The 22,777-nt window shown below is 42.0% G+C and overlaps 1 protein-coding gene across 3 annotated transcripts in view; it reads left to right on the forward strand.

Moving 5' to 3' along the window:
* Nucleotides 1-11,309: 11,309 nt before the first annotated feature.
* RESF1 (retroelement silencing factor 1) overlaps nt 11,310-22,777 on the forward strand; it is a 38,990-nt gene continuing 27,522 nt past the window's right edge. The window contains exons 1-4 of one of the 3 annotated variants that reach the window (XM_045587893.1): nt 11,326-11,370; nt 12,112-12,200; nt 13,251-13,338; nt 16,584-16,643. The gene's annotated coding sequence lies outside the window, so the exon portion shown is untranslated. Of the gene's footprint in view, nt 11,371-12,111; nt 12,201-13,250; nt 13,339-16,583; nt 16,644-22,777 lie in introns of all 3 variants that reach the window. The other 2 variants (XM_045587894.1, XM_045587892.1) reach the window with 2 other exon arrangements.

The raw sequence follows: 22,777 nt of genomic DNA on the forward strand, positions 1-22,777 counted from the left end.
TATCCCACCCCTGCTCCAAGCCTTCAGCACCCTATGGTCTGTGCCCACGGGTTATGCATATGTGCATACTGCACAAGCTCTTTTCAACAAATTATCTGCTTGATCTTGTTCTGAGTTCAGTGCTCATTCTATGACACAGAGACTCAAGAACCTGGCAAGATAAGACAATTTAAGAGGGAGCAGTGACCAGACCATAGACCGATAAGAACGTACACCAGCCCTGACCAGTTTGGCTCAGTGGATAGAGCGTCAGCCTAGGGACTGAAGGGTCCTGGGTTCGATTCCGGTCAGGGACATGTACCTTGGTTGCTTGCGGGCACGTCCCCAGTAGGAGGTGTGCGAGATGCAGCTGATAGATGTTTCTAACTCTATATCCCTCTTCCTTCCTCCCTGTAAAAAATCAATTAAAAATATTAAAAACAGAAAAAAGAACGTACATCAGATTTCTGTCACAGGCTCAGATTTCCAGTCTCTCCCCCACCCCCCTTACTTTCCCATTATTCAAGCAAGCATATTTACAGAAGCTAGAAATAAGTATAGTTACGTATCTGGTTTAGTTATATCCTTGAATTAACAGGTCAATGGACCATCTGTGCCTGGAAGGCAGTCCTAAGAGAATTTATGGGAATGAAATGGAATGCCTGTGCCCATAGAGGGCAAGGGGACAGAAAGGAGTCAGTTCTTTAAGGTCCATTTTTCACGGGGACATATGAATTGTATGGTTACAATAGGAGTTTTCAAGACTTGGTCCTGTGTCCCTTTTCTCATTCTACACTTCACATCAAGTAATACTTTCATATTCAGAGTTTTAATCAACTTTTAAAAGATGGAAATGTAGCTTGGACAATGGGTTCAGTGGTTAAGCATCGACTTATGGACTAGGAGGTAATGGTTTTATTCCTGGTCAGGGCATCCTGGGGTATAGGCTCCGTTTCCAGTGTGAAGTGTGCAGGAGGCAGCCGATCAATGATTCTCTCTCATCCTTGATGTTTCTATCTTTCTCTCCCTTGATCTCTGAAATCAATTAAAAAAAAAAAAAAAAAAAGCCGAAACCGGTTTGGCTCAATGGATAGAGCGTTGGCTTGGGGACTGAAGAGTCCCGGGTTCGATTCCAGTCAAGGGCATGTACCTTGGTTGCGGGCATATCCCCAGTAGGGGGTGTGCAGAGGCAGCTGATCAATGACTCTCTCATGGATGTTTCTAACTCTGTATCTCTCTCCCTCCTCTCTGTACAAAATCAATAAAATATATTATTAAAAAATATATATATATAATTGATTTTTTACAGAGAGAAAGCGAGAGGGATAGAGAGTTAGAAACATCGATGAGAGAGAAACATTGATCAGCTGCCTCCTGCACATCCCACACTGGGAATGTGCCTACAACCAAGGTACATGCCCTTGACTGGAATTGAGCCTGGGATCTTTCAGTCCATAGGCTGATGCTCTATCCACTGAGCCAAACCCGTTTTAGCAATTTTTAAAAAATATATATATATTTTAAAAGATAGAAATGTACTTCTCTCTCAGAAATAGTCTACCTGGTCCAGGCTAGAGGAGATCTTTACAGATCTTCCAGCATCTAGTTTTCTTCAGGAGGAATGTTCCTTAAACCTTCCCATGGGCAGGTGTTATAGCCTGGAGCCCACTATTTTAATAGTTGCTACTGAAAGGGAGCAAAGTCTTACTACCATGAAACTCCTTTTGGGATATTGATCTTAAGCTGGTCATTCAGAAACAAAAAAATGTGACTATCTCTTCTTTCTTGCTCAAGAGGTTCAGACAGAAAAAATCTTCAGAAAGGAAATCTTAGGATGTTCTTCTCAGCCTAATTTGAATATATGCATAGAAAATTGGAGGGGCTTAAGGAGGGGCCTGTTATCTGCTCACAGCCTGTGTCCCATTGTTTTTGGGTTGCCTAGCAAGGACTTGCCTGCCATGACCTGCCTCCACTCTTCCTCTACCTGTGAATTGCCCATTTTCACTTCTGAATTCTAAAACCTCTCCCCCTTCCCCTTTTTTCCTTTGTCCAAAATATCATATATATCCAATATTGCCTCGCTGTCTTTGCAATTTTCATGCTTAGGAGAATTCCCCACGGGTATGTATTACAATTTTGATTTTCTCCCATTAATCTGTCTTTGTTAATTTGATTATTAGCCCAGCTAGAAGAGCTTTGAATGTGGGAGGAAAAATATTATTATGACATAATAAATTACCATGAACTAAGCTCCTTAAACAACACACTAGTTATTTCCCAAGCTCATTCAGGTTGTTGGCAGAATTCATTTCCTTCTCCTGCTTCCATGTGAGTTGAGTCCTTCCCATGCTTTCAATCTCAGACTTGCCTCCCTACCTCTCTCTGGCCTCCTTTTGTATCTCCCTCTTCTGCTTTAAAAAAAATTTTTAAGATTATTTTTTATTTATTTTTGAGAAAGGGAAGGAGGAAGGGAGAGAGAGAAAAATATCTATGTGAGCCAAAACCGGTTTGACTCAGTGGATAGAGCGTCAGCCTGGGGACTGAACGGTGGTCCCAGGTTCGATTCTGGTCAAGGGCATGTACCTTGGTTGTGGGCACATCCCCAGTGGGGGCTGTGCAAGAGGCAGCTGATCCGTGATTCTCTCTCATCGATGTTTCTAACTCTCTATCCCTCTCTCTTCCTCTCTGTAAAAAATCAATAAAATATATTTTAAAAAAAGAAGAAAAGAAAAATATCTATGTGAGAAAGACACATTGATCGGTTGCCTCCTGCATGCCCTGCTAGTGGGGCTGAAGCCTGCATCCCAGGTATGTGCTCTTGACTGGGAATTGAACCTTTAAACGTGCTCTAAACCATTTAGCAACACCATATGTGCCCTGTTTGGATTGAACCCAAAACCCTGGTGTGTTCAGATGATGCTCCAACCAACCTTGAGGCACCCAGCCAGTTTGGAATGTACTAGTTCCTTCAATTTTGAATGTGAAATATGGGAGAACCATACTTGGGTAAAAAACTGCTGTTTGAATTTTAACCCTACTATTCTGGCTTCTGCACCTGAGGGTAGTTACCTCAGCTTCCAGGTGGAGCCCTGGAGGCTAAGGCAATTTTCCTGTGCCTGGGACCAGAACTACAGGAGACTGATTCCCACTGACTCAATAGCTTCAGGGGTAGAAACTGTAGATAACCTTTAGAGATTAATCACTGAGCTCTGCTTCTGTGTTTTTGGCTATGGCAAGATAGGGCCACATTCCAATGTCCAGCAGGATGTGGCTGGGAGCGAGGGACTGCCTTTAGAATTTAGAAATCAGAACAATGGAAAATTTTTGAGGTTTAGACCTTTGAAAGGACTGCTTACACCTGGAACGGTGCAGTCGGTACAGTCCTGAGTCTGGCCACCTGCATGTGGTGCTCTTGTGTCCGTCCCGGCCAGTTCAATAAATTCTTGCCTGCTTTTTCTTAATCATCAGCCTCCGGTGGTCTTATTTTGAACCCAGGGTTCAACCCCACAACAGTTGGCAACAAAGGCACAGTAACATAGCAGTATTTTTTTTTTTTTTAAATGTCACATTTATTTTTTTTATATATATTTTATTGATTTTTATACAGAGAGGAAGGGAGAGAGATAGTGAGTTAGAAACATCGATGAGAGAGAGTCATCGATCAGCTGCCTCTTGCACACCCCCTACTGGGGACATGCCCGCAACCAAGGTACATGCCCTTGACCGGAATTGAACCCGGGACCCTTCAGTCCCCAAGCCGACGCTCCATCCATTGAGCCAAACCGGTCCCGGCTACAGCAGTATTAATAGTAAAATTTTCATCATGATAATCACAGGTATTCTTATATAATCACTACTAAAGATCTGATGCACGAAATTCATGCAAGAGTAGGCCTTCCTTCCCCTGGCTGCCAGTACCAGCCTCCCTCTGGCACCTGGGCTTCCCTCCGGCTGCCAGCAGGCACGTAGGGCCTGAGCTTCCCTCGCAGCCCTGGCTTTGTCTGGAAGGTCTTCCGGAAGGTCATCTGGTCTAATTAGCATATTACTCCTTTATTATTATAGATAGATAATGAATATTTTTAAAAATTTTTTATTAAATTATTATCTTTGTACATATATCATTGCCCACCCCCTCAGATAATGAATATTAACTAGAGCTATCGTTTATGTCCATCAGTTTCAAAATCACAGTTGTTAGATCTAACCCTAGATCTTACTTATTGTGTTAAGAAATTAATTTATTATTTTTGGGGGGATAATGTTCACATTGAATTAACTTCCTTTGTAATCTTATTTGTTTTATTTTAAGCACTTCAAAACATAATCCTAAGAAGGGATCTATTGGCTCTACCAAACTGCCAAAGAGATTTGTGGCATTAGAAAAATGAAAATAGTCCTGGCCAGGGAACATACAAGTGTTAATTTAAAAACATTAAAACCTGTAAAGAATTTTTTTTTTTGACTTCCTGAATCCTTTGTAAAACCTGTAAAGAATTTTTGTAAGTTTATTTGAGCCCACCTGTCAACAATTGCCGGGAAGCAGAACCTCAATGGATTGAGATAATGCTTCAGAGAATGTCAGGTTTTCATCTATTTTTTTAAAAAAATATGTTTTATTGATTTTTTACAGAGAGGAAGAGAGGAATAGAGAGTTAGAAACAACGATGAGAGAGAAACATTGATCAGCTGCCTCTTGCACACCCCCTACTGGGGATGTGCCCGCAACCAAGGTACATGCCCTTGACCGGAATTGAACCCGGGACCTTTTAGTCCGCTGGCCGACCCTCTATCCACTGAGCCAAACCGGTTTTGGCAAGGTTTTCATCTACTTTTGTAATCAAAGGAGGAGACATAGGTAGGTTTCATGAAATCCATTGGTATAGATTAAAAGTGGGAGAAAGCAAAGCGGGGGAGGTAGGGGACTTCTGGGATTGGATAAAAAGTAAAATGATGGACACTTACTTAGGTGGGTGCAGGATAGTCAACAGTCAACAATTAACATGAAAAAAAATTAACATGATAATAACAATGAAGGACCCCAAGGGGTCTGGAAAAAGGGAAGTTACAAGTTACCCAGACACTTCAAGGATATGTTATCATAGTTGCAAAAAGACAGATAGGCTCAGGTAAGGCATAGATTGACCTTGTCAGTGAAGATACTGGCCTAGGGTAACTACCCCACCACAACTGCTTTTAGTTAAAGTGTAATTTCAGACCATCCCTTGTGGTTACTTTAGGTCTCTGAGTTTACAAGACCACCATGCAGGCCTTCCCTGAGCTTGTCAGGTCAGCAGGTGGCCCCTTTCGTCCACACAAGAAACAATTGTTGAATGCATACTAAGTAAGTGGAACAACAAATCAATTTTTCTCTTTCTCTCTCCCTCCCTCTTTCAAATCAATAAATTTTACAAAATTCAAAAAAAGAATGAACTCAGGGATTGTATTCCTTTGCATGGCTCAAATTAGGTTACTGGCATGACTGCATTCCAAATGCAAACAAATGAAGAAAGATAAAGGAATTTCAGGGTAAGGCATTCCCTTAGGCACATGTGCATACAGTATTTCTGCTCCTGTGTCCTTTTGAGAACTGAAACAAGTCTTAGCTGCAAGGGAGGCTAGGGGAATGTATTCTCCAGGTAAAAGGCCTTGGATCCAGCCAAAGCACACGAACAGGAAGGGGAAACAGAATACAGGGGATAACCAAGAAAAGAAAAAGAAAACCAATGACCTGATTTACAGCGGAAATGAGTAATAGGCACCTTTTATAAATTAACATAATTATGCTAGCCTCAAAATAAAAGGTCAAAGTGTGAGACAACAACGCATTTATTTGAATCCAAAAGTAACTATTTGAAAAGCATTGAGTTAGGTGGAAACCCAGTCTTCTTACTAGGAGGTGAAGGCAGTAGTTACTTATGAGAAAGGAAAGGGGAACAATTACATGAATAGAGGAACACTTGCCCATTTTTAACATTCCAAAGGAAGAAGATATGCAAGGCAACTCTTCTGGGCTGGCAGTTCCCGGCTCCATTTTGAATTATCTCCATTTATATTCTTTTAAAAAATATATATTGTATTGATTTTTCACAGCAAGGGAAGGAGAGAGATAAAGACTTAGAAACATTGATCAGCTGCCTCCTACACACTTCCCAGGGATGTGCCTGTAACCAAGGTACATGCCCTTCCTTGACCAGAATTGAACATGGGACCCTTGAGTCCACAGGCCGATGCTCCATCCACTGAGACAAACTCCATTTATATTCTTTTTCACAAGTTCTTACTATAGACATGCTAATGATGCCACACACTTTTCTAATCATGTTTTATAAGTTTCAGAATTAACAATTTGAGCTAAGTATTATGCTCTTTGTTATATTAGAAAAATATTTGGGTGGAACTTAGTGTGATAAACACCTGTGTGATGTTTTGAACATTTTTTGGAAAAAACATGTTTCTGAGGTAACTTAGAAGCGTGTATCTCATAGATAAGGACTTGTTTTGAACTTACTTTGGTTGAAAACACGTTTTTAAGTGCATACCTGTTTTTAAGTGCACGTTGATAGAAACTTGTCTTGCACCCTAATTGATAAGCACCTGAACTGCAGGACTGCTGTGGGTAAACAACCTGGCTATGTAACGGGGACCCAAGCCAGAGACGACTGATCGATTGGCCACCCACACTAGCTTTGTGTCCTGCTCCATGCCAAACAGCAGAAGAAGGCAAATACCCCCCATCAAGCCTGGATTCAATTCCCCGACCTGTCAGAGATGAGACTGAGTTAGGAGAGTCTTCTTAAGATCTTGGGTGGTAAAAGCTGTGGAAACCCACCAGATTTTGCCAGCCTCCAGATGGCCCCATAGCTGCCTCCAGAGGAAGCCACACTTTGGGGACCCCATTAAGCCTGTACCCGCCGCACCAGGAATTTGTGTGAATAATAAAGTGCTGCATATATTTGTGTGCCATAATTTCTCTAGCAATCTTAACTATCCTATATAATAAAGAGCCAATATGCTAATTAGACTGAACAGCAGAACAACTGTCCAGATGAAGCTGCGGCTTCAAGGGCCGGCATCCAGGGCTGGGAGGGCTGAGCTTCTTGCACCTTGCATGGATTTTGTGCTTCAGGCCTCTAGTATTAACAACATAAGGTCAGGTGATGATGCGTACCCTTGGTCCTGCTTGGCTCTTTGCTAGCTACTCTTTAATGTCTGAACACCTGCCTGATTAAGTTTATCTCAAGGGATGCCTTGGATAACACCTATATACTCTACTGGGACACTCTTGCAAGATTGAGATAACTTTACGCAATTTAAATGTTGGTAAGTGTAAGAATAGGATCTATGATTTCCACAGGAGACGTATTAGGTCTAGTAATAATTAATGTCGTTTTCTAATACTTTTTTAAATCGAATTTATTTAAACAATACAACAAAATTTTTTTAAAAAAATATATTTTCTTGATTTTGTACAGAGAGGAAGGGAGAGAGATAGAAAGCCAGAAACATCAATGAGAGAGAGTCATTGATCAGCTGCCTCTTGCACACCCCCTACTGGGGATATGCCCGCAACCAAGGTACATGCCCTTGACCAGAATCGAACCCGGGACCCTTCAGTCCCCAAGCCGAGACTCTATCCATTGAGCCAAACCGGTCTCGGATAAACAACACAACAAAATTTAATCAACAATATAGTTGCCGTTGTTTTCTACTACTTGTGCCCAACGCTCAGGAAGCATTTTAATCCCTCTGTTGTAAAATTCTTGTGATTTTGATGCAAAAAATTCGGTCAATGCATTTTTGAGGCATTCTTCATTATTAAATTTTTTTCCAAGAAGAAAGTTTTGCAAAGAACGAAACAAATGGTAATCGGAAGGGGCAATATCAGGAGAATATGCAGGTTGAGGGAGAACTTCCCATTCCAACTGGCGCAGTTTTTCAGCAGTGATTCTTGCAGTATGCGGTCGTGCGTTATCGTGGTGAAGAATTACGCCCTTCTGATTAACCAGCGCGGGTTCTTTTATCTCTTAAAGCTTGGGCTAACCTTTCCAATTGGGCACTATACACTGCACTTGTAATGGTTTGGTTAGATAGTAAAAGTTCATAATGAAGAATTCCTTTAAAATTCCACCAAACACACAACATCACTTTTTTCGCATGGAAGTCAGGTTTTGGCGTGGGCTGCGGAGCCTCATTTTTGTCCAACCATTGAGGCCGCCTTTTCAAATTAACATACAGCACCCATTTTTCATCTCCGGTAACAATTTGCTCTAAAAACGGCAAATGGTTTTGATGAGAGAGGAGCGAACTGCAAATTGTGACTCTTTGATTACGGTTGTTGTCGGCCAACTCATGAGGAACCCATTTTCCAAACTTTTGGACTTTGCCAAGTGCATGCAATTGATTGGAAATTGTTTTTGTGAACAATTTAAAGTTGTCGCAAGCTCTTGTTGGGTAATTTAAGGATTTTGCACCAAAAGAGCTTGAAGAGCTTCTTGATCAAAATTGGACACACGACCTCGACCACTCTTGTCATCTAACGAAAAATTTCCCTCGTGAAATTTCTCAAACCAACGCTGGCATTTTCTGGCGCTAACTGCATCTTGACCAAGAGCACTACAGATATTTTTTGTAGCCTCACTTGCTTTTCTTCCTAATTGGAACTCGTAAAGCATGCAGTGCCGAATATGCTCTTCATCCGCCATCTTCTTAGCCCTAGTTTTGCAACAAAAACCAAACCAAACACAAACTTTTTCAAGCAAAACTTGTTAAGTGTACTTCACACGCTCTGTAGATACCACGTGTTTGAAGGTTATGTCAATACAAGTCAATGCCAAGCAAGATTTTAAACGAATGTTTAAAAATGACATTAATTATTACTAGACCCGATAGATAAAAAACATCAAAGATGACAGAGAATCATGAACCTCTTCCTGGCTCATGGATCAATGATCAACCACTGAGTCACACCAGCAAGGAGAGCTATCTAATCTTTTAGGGGAATCTTCCCTCAGCCAGACCAGTTGGATAACAAAGTTCTTTGTTTGACAGAGTTGTAAATATCAGAAGAGAAGACTATATAAAGCCCAGCCCTTGATTAAGCTTACTCTAAGGTCCTGGATAATGTGCCCTTCCTTTGCAAGTTTCCTTCCTGGCCGACTCCTCAGGGCTGCTGTATTGATGAATTTTTGATACAAGAATGTCAAGAATTTTTATGAGTTGATTTGAGACAAACAACTGACTTGTTGAAAAGCAAGATCTCTAGTGCTCTGGAGTATGACAGTTTTGCAGTTATTTTTGGATTTGGAATTAAGGTGGGAGAAAGCAAGGAGGAAAATCATTGTGATTGGATGATAGAATAGTTTACAAAATCATGTATCCCTTAAGGATGGCTGCCCTAAGGTCTGGAAAAGATTACTTTTGGCATTTCAAAGTTGTGTTAACCAAGTTGCATAAGAACAATGAGCTTAAGGAAAAGAAAAACCTTTTACAGACCTGGGGTGGGGTGGGGTGGGGGGGTGAGGGGGATGGCTATCCACAATGACCTGCCCAGTTAGGAATTTATGATCAGATCACGCTTGGAGATTACTTTCAGTCACTGAATGTGTCAGATTTATTACATAGCTCCTTTTCCATTCACAAATCTTTTTTTTTTTTTTTTTCCTAAATCTTTATTGCTGAAAGTATTACATGTCCCCTTATTTTTCCCATTGGCCTCTTCTAGCCCCACCCCCACCTTCACCACCCTATTGTCTGTGTCCCAGATACCCATCAATGCATACCAGTTGTTTGGTTGATCTCTTTCTACGTACCCAATCCTCCCCCCTTCCCTCTGAGATTCCACAGTCTGTTCCATGCCTCTGTCTCTGTTTTGTTCATCAGTTTATTTTGCTCATTAGATTCCACACATGAGTTAAGATCATGTGATACTTGTGACAAACTCAGTTGTATGTTAGGATTGGTGAAAAGATGAAACACTTTTGGGAAATCAGACAGGCTTTATTTATGTAAAGGAGACCAGAGAAAGTCAGTGTAAACCCAGACAAGGATGCACCGCAGAGAGTTCATTAATTTTGTCCCAAATAGACTTGAAGCTTCCTGGGCATTAATCTTGCTGGGTGTTAAACCTTTCCGAAGCTGTAAAGGAGTGGGGTTTCTATCAGATTTTCTGGCAACAAAACGCCCTCTCCCTTGGGTTCATTTCTGCTTGCTGCTCCTTGTGGCTTAGGTTCTGGAAAACCTCCTATCTGCTTTGCTCTAGGTTGTGTATTAATTTATATAACTATCTCAATGATCCTATTAGGTAAGTATTAGTGTTACGCTTGTATTCCAGATGGGAAAACTGGGCAGAGACAGGTTAAATGATTTTCCCAGGGCTGTCTGTCTATAGCAGAGCCAAGAATTGAACCTCAAGGGCAAAGGAATATCCTGCTCTCCCTATGGCAAGAACTATACACCTCTGTCACTTCTCATTCTTACGTCACTCAGACAGGATCCCCTTGTTTCCTCCTATAAAAATCCTCCTATAAAAAAGGTCTAAAAAAAAAAAGAGGAAAAGAAAAATAAAGACCTATTTCCTTTTTTTTGAGGAGGTTCCTCTGCATTAATGGACGGTCTCCCTACTGCAATAGGCTAAAAACAACCAACCAACCAACCACCACAACCCCTTATGCCAGTGTTTCCCAAACTTCTCTCATGATGAGAATCACCTGGTGGAGTTGTTAAACTACAGATTCCTGAATCCCAACTAAGAAGTGCTAAACTAGAATTTTTGGAACATATAGGTAAAATTGTATACTTAAGCACAATTTTACCTATATGTTCCCGAAAATTCTAGTAGCACAATTTTACCTATATGTTCCCGAAAATTCTAGTTTAGCACTTCTTAGTTGGGATTCAGGAATCTGTATTTTTAACAACTCCACCAGGTGATTCTCATCATGAGAGAAGTTTGGGAAACACTGCCTTGGGCTAAACTTTGCCGCCCTCATAACTGTCTTACTGGTCCATAGACCGGCTGCAACAGCAGACCTAAAGAATTGGCGATTCCACAGACGGTGTTCTTTAATCTCCTTTTCACACGCCGCCGCGGACGATTCCGGAAGAGAACCCTCGCTGGCGCCGGCGACGTTTACACCACTGGAAGCAGCGCGAATGTGCTTTGCAAACTTCCGTGTGCTCCGCCGGAGGGCGGGGCCGGCAGCCGCGGCCGCGAAGCAGGGCGGCACTAGGACCGCGGAGGCGCTGGCTTTCGGGGTGGAGCCCAGCTGTTCCGGGAGCCCCAGCCTGGCTGCTGGCCCCGCCCCCGGAGGCGGGCCGAGGGGATTAAAAGCTCCGGCGCCCCGGCGGCCGGCTCGCCTCTCCTCTCACCCCGGCCGGGGTCTGAGCTGGACGGTGAGTGCGGGGCCGCGGAGCCGCCTGTACCTCGCTCACCTTCGCGCGGCTCCATCCCCGGTAGCGGGCTCCGCCGGGGGCGCAGGCGCCCGCGGGCAGGAGCCGGGCGCGCGCCCGGCCGCCCAGCGCTTTTGTTCGGAGGCCGTGACGGTGCCGCGCGGGCGGAGGGCGCTGGGCGGCTCCCGGGTGGGAGGTTCCCGGGTGGGAGGTCCCCGGCGGCTCGCGCGCCCCGTTGGGTTCCCCGCCCGGCCGCCCGCTGACCCGCGCGCGGTGCCCGCGCCGGAGCGGCTGGGGCCAGGCTCGCCTCGCGGGAGCCGAGGGCGCCGCCGCTGCGCCGTTGGAGGTCGCCGGCAGCTGCCGCGGGGGCGCATTTCGTTCTAGGCGGGGAGGTGTAGGAGCAGCTTCTGATTTTCGTGATTTCCTGCAGCTGCGGTGGGGGAAACCAATCTTTGTGGTGCGGCTTCGTAGGTTTGGACCGTTCCCTCCCGCCCTACCCCCTCGGGAGGTTGTTCCTCCCCAAACCAAGGAGCCGCCCGCGGACGCGCAGCTGCCGGGGATGTTGGGGATGTTGGCGGTTCCCGGCAGGAGGTCGCTTCTGGAGGCATCCTCCAGGGCGCGAGTGCACCCCGGGCTCAGGGAGGAGGCGTTCTCGGGGGACGCGGACTCCCTCGGCACCAGCCCCGAGGGTCCTGCGCTCAGTAGCTTCAAGTGAAAACCATTTGTGTGTTTAAATGCTTGCAGTGCCCGTCTGCGCGGTGAAGAGCAGGTGATGCTGCAGGAGCGTCGAGTGCATCTTCATTGGCCCGGGGTTGCAGACCTGAACGTGCGCTGTAAGTTTTAAGTTGTATTCAGTACTCACACATGCACGAGTGTTTAGGTTTCAGTTACTCAGGGGTGTGTGTGTTTTGTGTTTTGTTTTTTTTTCTCTCCTTGTACCGTTGGGCTCTTGTACTAATCTAATGAAATTAAGGTAAGGAACTTAAAAAAAAATATCACTCGAGGATATGTTTTTATTGATTTTTAGAGAGAGTGAGACATCTGCCGAAACTGGTTTGGCTCAGTTGGATAGAGCGTCGGCCTGAGGACTGAAAGGTCCCAGGTTCGATTCCGGACAAAGGCACGTACATTGGTTGCGGGCACATCCCCAGTGGGGTTGTGCAGAAGGCAACTGATGGACGCTTCTCTCTCATCGGTGTTTCTAACTCTGTCCCTCCCCCTTTCTCTCTGTAAAAAAGTCAATAAAATATATTAAAACAACAACAACAAAAAATAAGTGAGGGAGTGAGACATCAATGTATATGTGACATCCTTTGGTTGCCTCACTTACCCCAAACGGAATGGAACCCATAAATGTGCCTTGACCAGGAAGGAACCCAGAACCTTTCTTTGGTGTAATGGAGGACACACCAGCTAACTAAGCCACCTGGCCAGAGTACTTTTGTTTGGGAATAAAAGGATAGTAGTAGACCTGGCGGAAAGGTACATGAATTCTAACTTGAATGGTGAACGGCAATTTAGGCCAGACTTAGTATGTTTTTGTGTGTGTGTGTGTGTTTAAAAAATACATTTTTATTGGTTTTTCAGAAACGAGGGATAGGAAGGGAGATTCAGAAACATCAGATGAGAATCAGTTATCCTTTCATGGGTCTATGCTCAACCACTGAGTCATACCTGTGGGGCCTGACCTATTTTTTTTCTTTGCACACTTCTAAATTCAAAGAAATTAGTATGCTTTTCATGCAACCTTAAATAACAGCTTTCCCCAGCAGTGTCATCAAGTGAGCAGATTACCATGTATTTTTATTATAAATGTAATATAAGTAAAGGTGATATATAAGTTTTATATTAAGTAATTATATAGTAGTTTCTTCATGTCCCAGGATCAAAGAAGTAAACTTTGTGGAGGGACACTGACATGTTTGCAGAGAAATTGGAACACATACAATAATGAAAAAGGTACATTTAAAGGTAAGTATGCCACTTTTAGAAAGCCTAATATATCTGCTATGGGACATAATTAAGTGAATCTGCATTGGCTAAAAATTAAACTACAGTACACAATGGATTTGATGACAAAACTTAGAAATAATGTTAGCTTAGGATGGAGGGTAATTCATCTTGGCAAGATATGGAAGAGATGCTTTTCCCCCCAATATATATATATATATTTTACGTTGTTTTTTTTTTTTTTTTACAAAAGTTTTAAAAAAAATATTTCTATTGATTTTGTACAGAGAGGAAGGGAAAGAGATAAGAGTTAGAAACATCGATGATAGAGTCATCGAGCAGCTGCCTCTTGCACACCCCCTACTGGGGATATACCTGCAACCAAGGTACATGCCCTTGACTGGAATCGAACCTGGGACCTTTCAGTCCCCAAGCCGACGCTCTATCCATTGAGCCAAACCGGTATCGGGCCAATATATATTTTTATTGATTTCAGAGAGGATTGGGAGAGTGAGATCGAGACAAGATTAAGAAAGATCAATGTTCGGAATCATTGATCTGGCTGCCTCTGCACACCCCCCACTGGGGATTCAGCCTGCAACTCAGGTATGTGCCTTGATCTCCTGATTCATAAGTCCATGCCCAGCTTCTTGTTCAAATTTTTATCTTTTTTTCTTCATCTTAAAGAAGACCCTTCCAACAGTTCATGTAATACTTCTTGTTTGTGAAGTTCCTTATCTGACTTGAAATTCTAAATGATAGCTTTGCTGGTTATAGTTAATCTTGCTGCTTGCTTCTAGGTCCTTGCTATTCATCACTGAATAGTTTTGTTTTTTTTTTTAAATGATTTTATATATATATATTTTATTGATTTTGTACAGTACAGAGAGGAAGGGAGAGAGATAGAGAGTTAGAAACATTGATGAGAGTCATAAATCAGCTGCCTCTTGCACACCCCCTACTGGGGATATGCCCACAACCAAGGTACATGCCCCTAACCGGAATCGAACCCGGGACCTTTCAGGCCCCAAGCGACGCTCTATCCATTGAGCTAAACCGGTTTCGGTGACTGACATTCCCCTCTGGCCTGCAAAGTTACTGTTGAGAAATCAGCTGGCAGTCATGTGGGCCCTCAACTGTAGGTAACTAAGCTCCCTTGCCTTTTTTTTTTTTTTTAATGTATTTTTATTTATTTCAAAGAGGAAGGAAGGAGAGAGAGAGCACATTAATGATGATGAGAGAAAGTCATTCATCGGCTGCCTTCCAGCATGCCCCCTCGTGGGGATCAAACCTGAAACTCGGGTATGTGCTCTTGACCAGAATCAAACCTGGGACCCACCCTACATTCCCAAGGCTGATGCTATATCATTGAGCCAATCTGGCCTGGTCTCCTTGCTGTTTGAAGATTCTTTGTATTAAGCCTTTGGCATTTTAATTTCGATGTGTTTACTTCTTTGATCGTGGGAATCTTATTTGGTTGCTTTTATTATTTCTGGCAAATGGTGTTGAACACCAGCCCAACTTTGGGTGAGCCATTCCCCGAGATACCAACCAATAAAGCCAGAGAGATTATCTCCTGGGGTTTCATCCTATAAAACGCAAGAGGGATGACTAAGACCACAGTGTTTGCAATCATACTGCTGAGCTTCAGATCTTGGCTCTATTCTTTTACTCTCAGTACAATCTTGGGACGATAATTAACTTCTTTGTCTTTGTCTCGGTTAACAGTAGCTACCTCTTGGATTGTTGTGTCACGACCTGTTCCAAATGCACTGTATTATAACACAGCTCCTGACACATGGTAATAGCTTAATAAATTTTAGGTGTTGTGTTAGAATACATTTTATGACCTAAGACAATATACTAGATGTATAAAATTCAGTTTACAAATAAAGCTCTACATGAACTTAACCAGCTTTGTAAGAAGTTTTCACCATAGATCCTATTGTAGGTTCTGTTTTTATAAAGAAGTACCAGATGCAACTCTAGTTTTTATCTGCAGGCTTTTTTGAAATCATGAATTCCTCCACAAAATTTTCCACGCAGGACAAATTTTCTCCAAACTTTTACTTAAAACTTTTTTAAAATTGATTTTTTTACAGAGAGGAAGGGAGAGGGATAGAGAGCTAGAAACATTGATGAGAGAAAAATCGATCAGTTGCCTCCTGCACAGCCCCCCACCGATTTTGGCCAAAATTTTACTCTATATTTTCTGTATTCCCTGAAGAGCTGGAGGCTCCCATCTCATTATTACGGACACAATAGTAACAAATGTTTAGAGAATTGATCTAACCTATTTTAAAAAATATATATATTTTATTGATTTTTTAAAAAAAAAATTTTTATTGATTTTTTTTTTACAGAGAGGGAGAGGGATAGAGAGAAACATCGACCAGCTGCCTCTTGCACACACCCCACCGGGGATATGCCCGCAACCAAGGTACATGCCCTTGGCCGGAATCAAACCCGGGACCTTTCAGTCTACAGGCCGACACTCTATCCACTGAGCCAAACCGGTTTCGGCTAACCTATTATTTTAAAAGGCTTTTATAAAGGTGAATTTCAAGACTTTTTTTTGTCTATCTAGGTTTTTCCTAGACCCCTCATCCCCCACTGGAGGCAAACTGTGTGAAAGAGACATAGAAAACATTTAATATGAGCTAGAGACAATAGTTTACCAACCCTGTTTATAGAAATGCAAGTTAAAATTTACTTTGTTCCTTGCCTGTGTGGCTCAGTGGTTGTCATGGGTTTGATTTCAGGTCAGGGCACATGTTCAGGTTACTGGCTTGATCCCCAGTGGGAGGTACCCAATCAAGGATTCTCATTGATGTTTCTATCCCTTTCTTCCTCTTCTTTTCAGAAATCAATAAAACACATTACAAAAGTTTTAAAACATTTACTTTGTAATAAGCCTTGTAAAGAAGGAATTATGTGGACCTTAAAGAATTCTAAATGTTTTGTTGGGAGGTAGCTGTGCAACTGTTTAATAATATCCTAAGAGTGCTTGTAAATTGAAAAGCAAGTGAGACATTTGTTAATAGTTAATGATTTCAGAGATTTAATGAGTCACTATGGTTCTCAAATTGCAATACTTTATTTGCAAATAAATTCTTTTAACGTGGTTAAAGTAGCAAACTGTTATAAGGAATTATTGTACTCTTAAAGTTTAAGAGATAGAAATCATCAGTAGATTACTGTTTGTTTTTTAAGCCCAAAAAGAAAATTTATTGGATCACATAAAGGGTATATAATTTGACCTTCAGGTATGGCTTGATCCTGCGTCTCTGAATTGAGCTTGGCTTCAGCATTGACTTCATTCTCAGGTACAATTCCCTTCATTGTGTGGTCCCAGTATCTCTAGGTATTTATCTGTTAATTGGTGTCCAAACCTATAGAAAAATTTTATAAGTTTATTTGAGCCTAACTGAGGACATGCATGGAAGCAAGACCTCAACAGACTAAGAAAATGCTCTGGAGAATGTTAATTATGCATTTGCTTTTATGCATTTGTAATCAACAAAGAAAAAGATTTACATGAAATTAATTGGCTGTTGATTACAGAGGCTGGAGGAAGTCAAGGGTGGAGAATCACTGAATAAAAAGTAAAATGGAGAGATGGATACATTGCTGGATATTAACATTTTACAATAAATAGGGATGGTATACAGGCAACAAGATCTTGTGCTCTCTTCAGGTTTGTACCTCAGGCCGGGGACTGGCAAAACTCCAGTATTTCAAAGGTTTGTTGCCCTAGTGCACAAGAACAGTGGACGGCGGCTTGCTTAAGGGAAAGATACACCTTTTACTGAGGAAGTCTTAGGCCTGTGGTAACTACCCACCATGGCCTGCCCAGTTAGAAATTTTTTTTAAATTTTTTAAATTTAGTTTTGTTGTTGAAAGTACTCTGTCCTCTTTCTCCCTCCATTAACCCCGTTCCCTTCCACCCCCCCATCCCCCCCATTCCCCCGGTCGTCTTTGAACTGTTGTCTGTCCATAGGCTATCCATATAGTGGTTAGGAATTATGATGATTAGCCTGTGACACAGGTTATTTTGGTCACTGAGCTTGTTAGGTTTACTACCTGCTTTTGTTCACCTATCTAACCAGTTTCAACTTGTACTGATCATGCCCATTGACTGCTTGCTCCACCAAAAATTCAAATTCCATTAGCTCTTATTGGGTCATGTGTATGTATTGCTAGTAACAGGAAAATGCTGTGTGTGTATTTTTGTTTTTGTAAAGTAGCTTAGAGATAATTCATATACCGCATTCATATTATTCAGTTAGCCCATTTACAGTGTACAGTGGTTTTAAGTATATTCACATACATGAGTATCATACAGATGAAATCATGTGGTCTTTTGTTCTCTGATCTAGAACAGTATTTTCAAGGTTTATCCATGTTGACACATATGTACATTCCTTTTTATTGCTAAAAAATGCTATATTGTGTAGATATGCCAAAATTTGTTCTTATCCTTTCATGTTCATAAACATTGTGTTTATATATTTTGGCTACCATGAGTAATGCTGCTGTGAGAATTAAAGTACATGTGTTAGTATAGACTAGTGGTTCTCAACCCCTTTGGGGGTCTACCAGCCCTTTTACAGGGGTCGCCTAAGTCTTCCTGCATATCAGATATTTACATTACGATTCATAACAGTAGCAAAATTAGTTATGAAGTAGTAACAAAAATTTCGTGGTTGGGGGGGTCACCAGAACATGAGGAACTGTATTAAAGGGTCGCAGCATTAGGAAGGTTGAGAACCACTGGTATTTTTGGGCCTTGCTCTGTCACATGGTAACATTTGAAAGTTTTTATTTTCAAATAAAATATATATATGTGGAGAGCAGCTACAGCATTTGGACAGGATCAAGCCTTGGACTGACGAGAGGGCAAGGTCTTCTTGCAGTAAAGCCACATACAAGTCCCAGCTTAGAGGGCAGAGCCCTCCCAGCATACTTATAGCCAAAGGCTATGGTTGTATGTAAGCTTGACCTTATAGTCCCACCTTGTAGTCCTAGGTAGCTGAGGGATGTGGGCTGTGGGAGGCGCAGCAAGTGCTGCCAAAACAAAGCTTGATAAAGAGTTCAGAGAATTGCAACATGAAAGAAGCAGATTTGAAACTGCAAAGAACATTGTAGAAGTCTTGACCACTCCCTTGTGATCCACTTGGCCCCAACTATATTCTCTTGTTTTCTTTAATTCTTCAGTGCCCCATCTCAGGTTCCCCATTAGGCATGCGGGATGAGGTTCGATATGAACGTTTTTAGTTTTTAGTAAATCTCCGAAGGATAATTTTTCCATTTGACCTTTTGAGAAACTGTCAGACTGTTACTCAAAGGAGGTGAGCCACTTCTGTTCTCAGCATGAGTTCCATCCAGTTTGCCCACATCCGTATCAACACTTGTGTCTTTAATTATAGCCATCATAGTGACCAAGAAATGGTACCCCATTGTGGCTTTTTATTGTATTTTCCTGATGATAAGTGACAATCATCTTATTAGTTACTTGTGTATCTGTTTTTGGAGAAAGTGACTATCCAAAACCTTTATAGACTTTATGTTAAAATACGTTTTTATTGATTTCACAGAGGAAAGGAGAGGGAGAAATAGAAACATCAATGATGAGAATCACATATTGGCTGCCTTCTGCACGCCCCTACTGAGGATCTAGCCCAAAACCTGGGCATGTACCCTGACCTTGAACTGTTGTGACCTTATTTCATGGGTCCACAGACATGGTTTGAAGAGCCACACCTGTGGGGCAAAACTTTCCTGGACTTAAAAATTTGAGTTGTCTTTGTGTTGTTGAATTGTAAGAATTTATATTCTGAATTCTAGTTTCTTCTGGTGACCATAAATGTGAAGTTTTTATTTGGTTTCTATTCCATTTATTAATGTCTCTTCTATGTCAGAACCTGTATAGTTTTGTATTAAAATTTAGCCCCATAAATTTGAAGGTCTGATTGGCTTTATTGAACGATCCCACTAGTAAATACAGATGTACTGCAGGAAGTAATAGAAAGTTAATATAGTATTACTTACCAACATAACTGAAAAATTACGTAAAAATAAGTGGAAAAGGAAGGGTTTCATAGTTAACTGGTTGGGGCAAGAAAAAAATATTTTAAAGAATAATTCCTGCCGAAACTGGTTCGGCTCAGTGGATAGAGCCTTGGCCTGGGTTCGATTCCGGTCAGGGGCATGTGCATTGGTTGCGGGCACATCCCTGGTGGGGGGTGTGCAGGAGGCAGCTGGTTGATGTATCTCATCGATGTTTCTGGCTCTCTATCTCTGTCTCTGTTTCCTTTCTGTGAAAAGTCAATTAAAAAATATATATATATATATAAATAATTCCTTATTGACAATAATAAGTCCCCCTCTTTACCCCAGTGATCCTCTCCAGCCCCCCCCCCCCCCCAAGTTGGGGCAAGAAAATTAACAGAAGAAGGAAGGATTGTTTCAGACAAGGTCACCTGACTGGTATTTTTAGACAGATTACCTCACTAATTTGTGATTATTTCCCCCTGGGCTGAAACTGCATTTTAAAAAAAATATATATTTTATTGATTTTTTTTTTACAGAGAGGAAAGGAGAGAGAGAGCGAGCTAGAAACATTGATGAGAGAGAAACATCGACCAGCTCCCTTTTGCACACCCCCTACTGGGGATGTGGCCGCAACCAACATACATGTTCTTGACCGGAATCGAACCTGGGACCTTTCAGTCCGCAGACCGATGCTCTACCACTGAGCCAAACCAGCTTTGGCTGAAACTGCAATTAAGACTTAATTTGCTATCTTGGGGGCTTAACATAATAGTTAGCATTTTTATTATTTTTGACAATACTAATCAGTATCTAAGTTGATAAGTATGAGTCTTCCAACTTTATTTATTCTTTTATAAATTGAATGTTAGAGTCAGGTTTTTATTTTTTTATTTTATTTTATTGAATTTTTTACAGAGAGGAAAGGAGGGAGAGAGAGTTAGAAACATCGATGAGAGAATCATCGATCAGCTGCCTCTTGCACAACTCCTACTGGGATTGTGCCTCCAACCCGGATACATGCCTTTGACCGGAATTGAACCCGGGACCTTTCAGTCTGCAGGCTGACGCTCTATCCACTGAGCCAAACCGGTTTCGGCTGGAGTCACGTTTTTAATTTCTGCAAAGAAATCTGGGATTTGGGCAAGGATTGCATAATTTGGAGAGTATTGCTACCTTAACAATATTAAATCCTCCAGTCTATGAATGTGGATTTCCCCCTCCAGTTATTTAAGGATTTGATTTCTTTTGTAATGTTTTATAATATTCAGAGTATATAGCTTTTATTTTTGTTTGTTTCAAAGTTTTATCTTTATTTTTAAATTCTCTCCTGAGGATATTTTTTTCCCATTGATTTCTAGAGAGTTGAAGAAGGAGGAGTGAGAGGGAGAAGAGACAGAGAAACATTGTAAGAGAGACACAGATTTGTTGCCTCCCACATATGACAAGTCTGGCAGGATTTAGCTTGGGGAATCTGCATGGGAGATAAATGCCCTTGACTGGGAATCCACAGTCTGGTGTTCTAACCACTGAGCAAAACCAGCCAGGGGAAGTCATTTTATTTTTTAATTTAAATCTTTATTAAATAAAAAAAAATGTGGAGTAAACAAGAAAGGAGCACAAAAATTGATTTGCATAGAAGACTGGTGATTGCTGCTGAGAAACTAAAACCAGAGGATGTGAATTTGGGGAACACACACTCATGCACAAAGAGAGTGGCTTGAAGGGCAGAGGACAGGACTCTTTAGAATTGGGACCACGCCCCAAACACCAATGTGAGGGGAAGCCATGATGAACTCCAGCTACTTCTCCCAAGAGAGTCCATCCAATGAGGGAGAGCCTGGGATAAGTGCATTCATAAGGTAGGTAACTGGAGAGCACCCAAAGCCTTAGCATCAGCATCACTCCAGACCTTCCTGGGGCCTAGTTCACAGCCTGGCCTCCCTTTGTTGTGCAGCTAGAGAATATTGGTACTTAACTGCCCCGGAGTCCTGATTTCCTCCATTCTGTGGTCACCTGCTATTGCCAACTCAAGGGTGCCAGTGCCTTTGTGATACTCTCAGGACCCACTCTACTGGTTTGGCTGAAAAGTCCTAACTTGTGGTGTTGAACCTTTTCTCTTAATATCTCAGAGTTCTTAATTTCCTTCTCTTACTGACACTTCATTTCTTCCAGTTCCTGAGTTATTTGGGATTTGACAGTGGTCTCAGAGAACTTGTAAAGCAGGACTTCTACTTTCACCTGCAAGAGATTGTTCAGCTTGCACAACCTCTGGTCCACACGTCTCCGAATCCCCCAGTGGCCACTTCCACACTTGAGGCCTTGTCTCGTCAGCTTATAGTGGGGGTTCCATAGTCAAGGCCCAGCTCACCTCACTTGTTGGTCTACGCAGGTTGGAGAGAGGCAGATTGCCAGCATCTTGGGCCAGAATGCTTACTGGTTGGTGGTGGACGGGACAGTAGTGGGGACCAAGGTGTTGAGGGCGTTTTAAGCTTTGCTATCATGTCATCTAAGACACAGAGGAAGGCGCCCTGGCATTGTTTTTTGCTGACCCATCGCAGGAGCTGGGTTTCCTTTTTTTTTTTTTTAATTAATGTTATTTAAATGGAATATTTTCTAGATTAAATGTATTATGGGAATACATTGGCTTTGTATATTGAGCTTGTATTAGACAACCTGGCCAAGCTAATTTTATTAGTTGTATTAGTTTTTTATTGGATTCTTAAACAGTTTTCTTATATATAAGATGATGTCTTCTTCAAGGAGAGATAGTTTTCCTTTTTTGTTTATAGTCCGGATGTCTTTTTCTTTTCCTTTTCTGCCTAACTGCCTGGTACAGTATTGATACTGGAATCATTGAGGGGGAATTCTTCCCTGGACTTGTCTCATGGAATTGAAGAATGAAGCAAGAACCAGAGGAGTTCAGAGAAGGCAGGAGCTTATTGCAGGAAAACACAGGCTCCCCACTCGGGAAGGGCACCCAAATGGATTGCCATTAAAGCATTCTGGTCTTTCCCCTTAGAAAGGCCTTTCTTTGTGTGGCTCTCTGATTGGTTTCTGGCCTTTTTGCAACATTTTATTTTGCACTTTGCAAGAAAAAAATCCTTGTCACAAAACATCCAGTTTTGCCTGGCCCGGTTTGGCTCAGTGGATAGAGCGTCGGCCTGCGGACAGAAAGGTCCCAGGTTCGATTCCGGTGAAGGGCATGTACCTTGGTTGCGGGCACATCCCCAGTAGGGGGTGTGCAATAGGCAGCTGATCGATGATTCTCTCTCGATGTTTCTAACTCTCTATCTCTCTCTTCCTCTCTGTGAAAAAGCAATAAAATATATTTTAAAAAAACCCACAAAAAACATCCAGTTTTTCTGGAAAACATTTGTGGTTTCAGCTCCAGCTGTCAGATCCCTGC

The sequence above is a fragment of the Pipistrellus kuhlii genome, unplaced genomic scaffold (assembly GCF_014108245.1).
Source record: "Pipistrellus kuhlii isolate mPipKuh1 unplaced genomic scaffold, mPipKuh1.p scaffold_m20_p_3, whole genome shotgun sequence".
Taxonomy (NCBI): Eukaryota; Metazoa; Chordata; class Mammalia; order Chiroptera; family Vespertilionidae; genus Pipistrellus; species Pipistrellus kuhlii.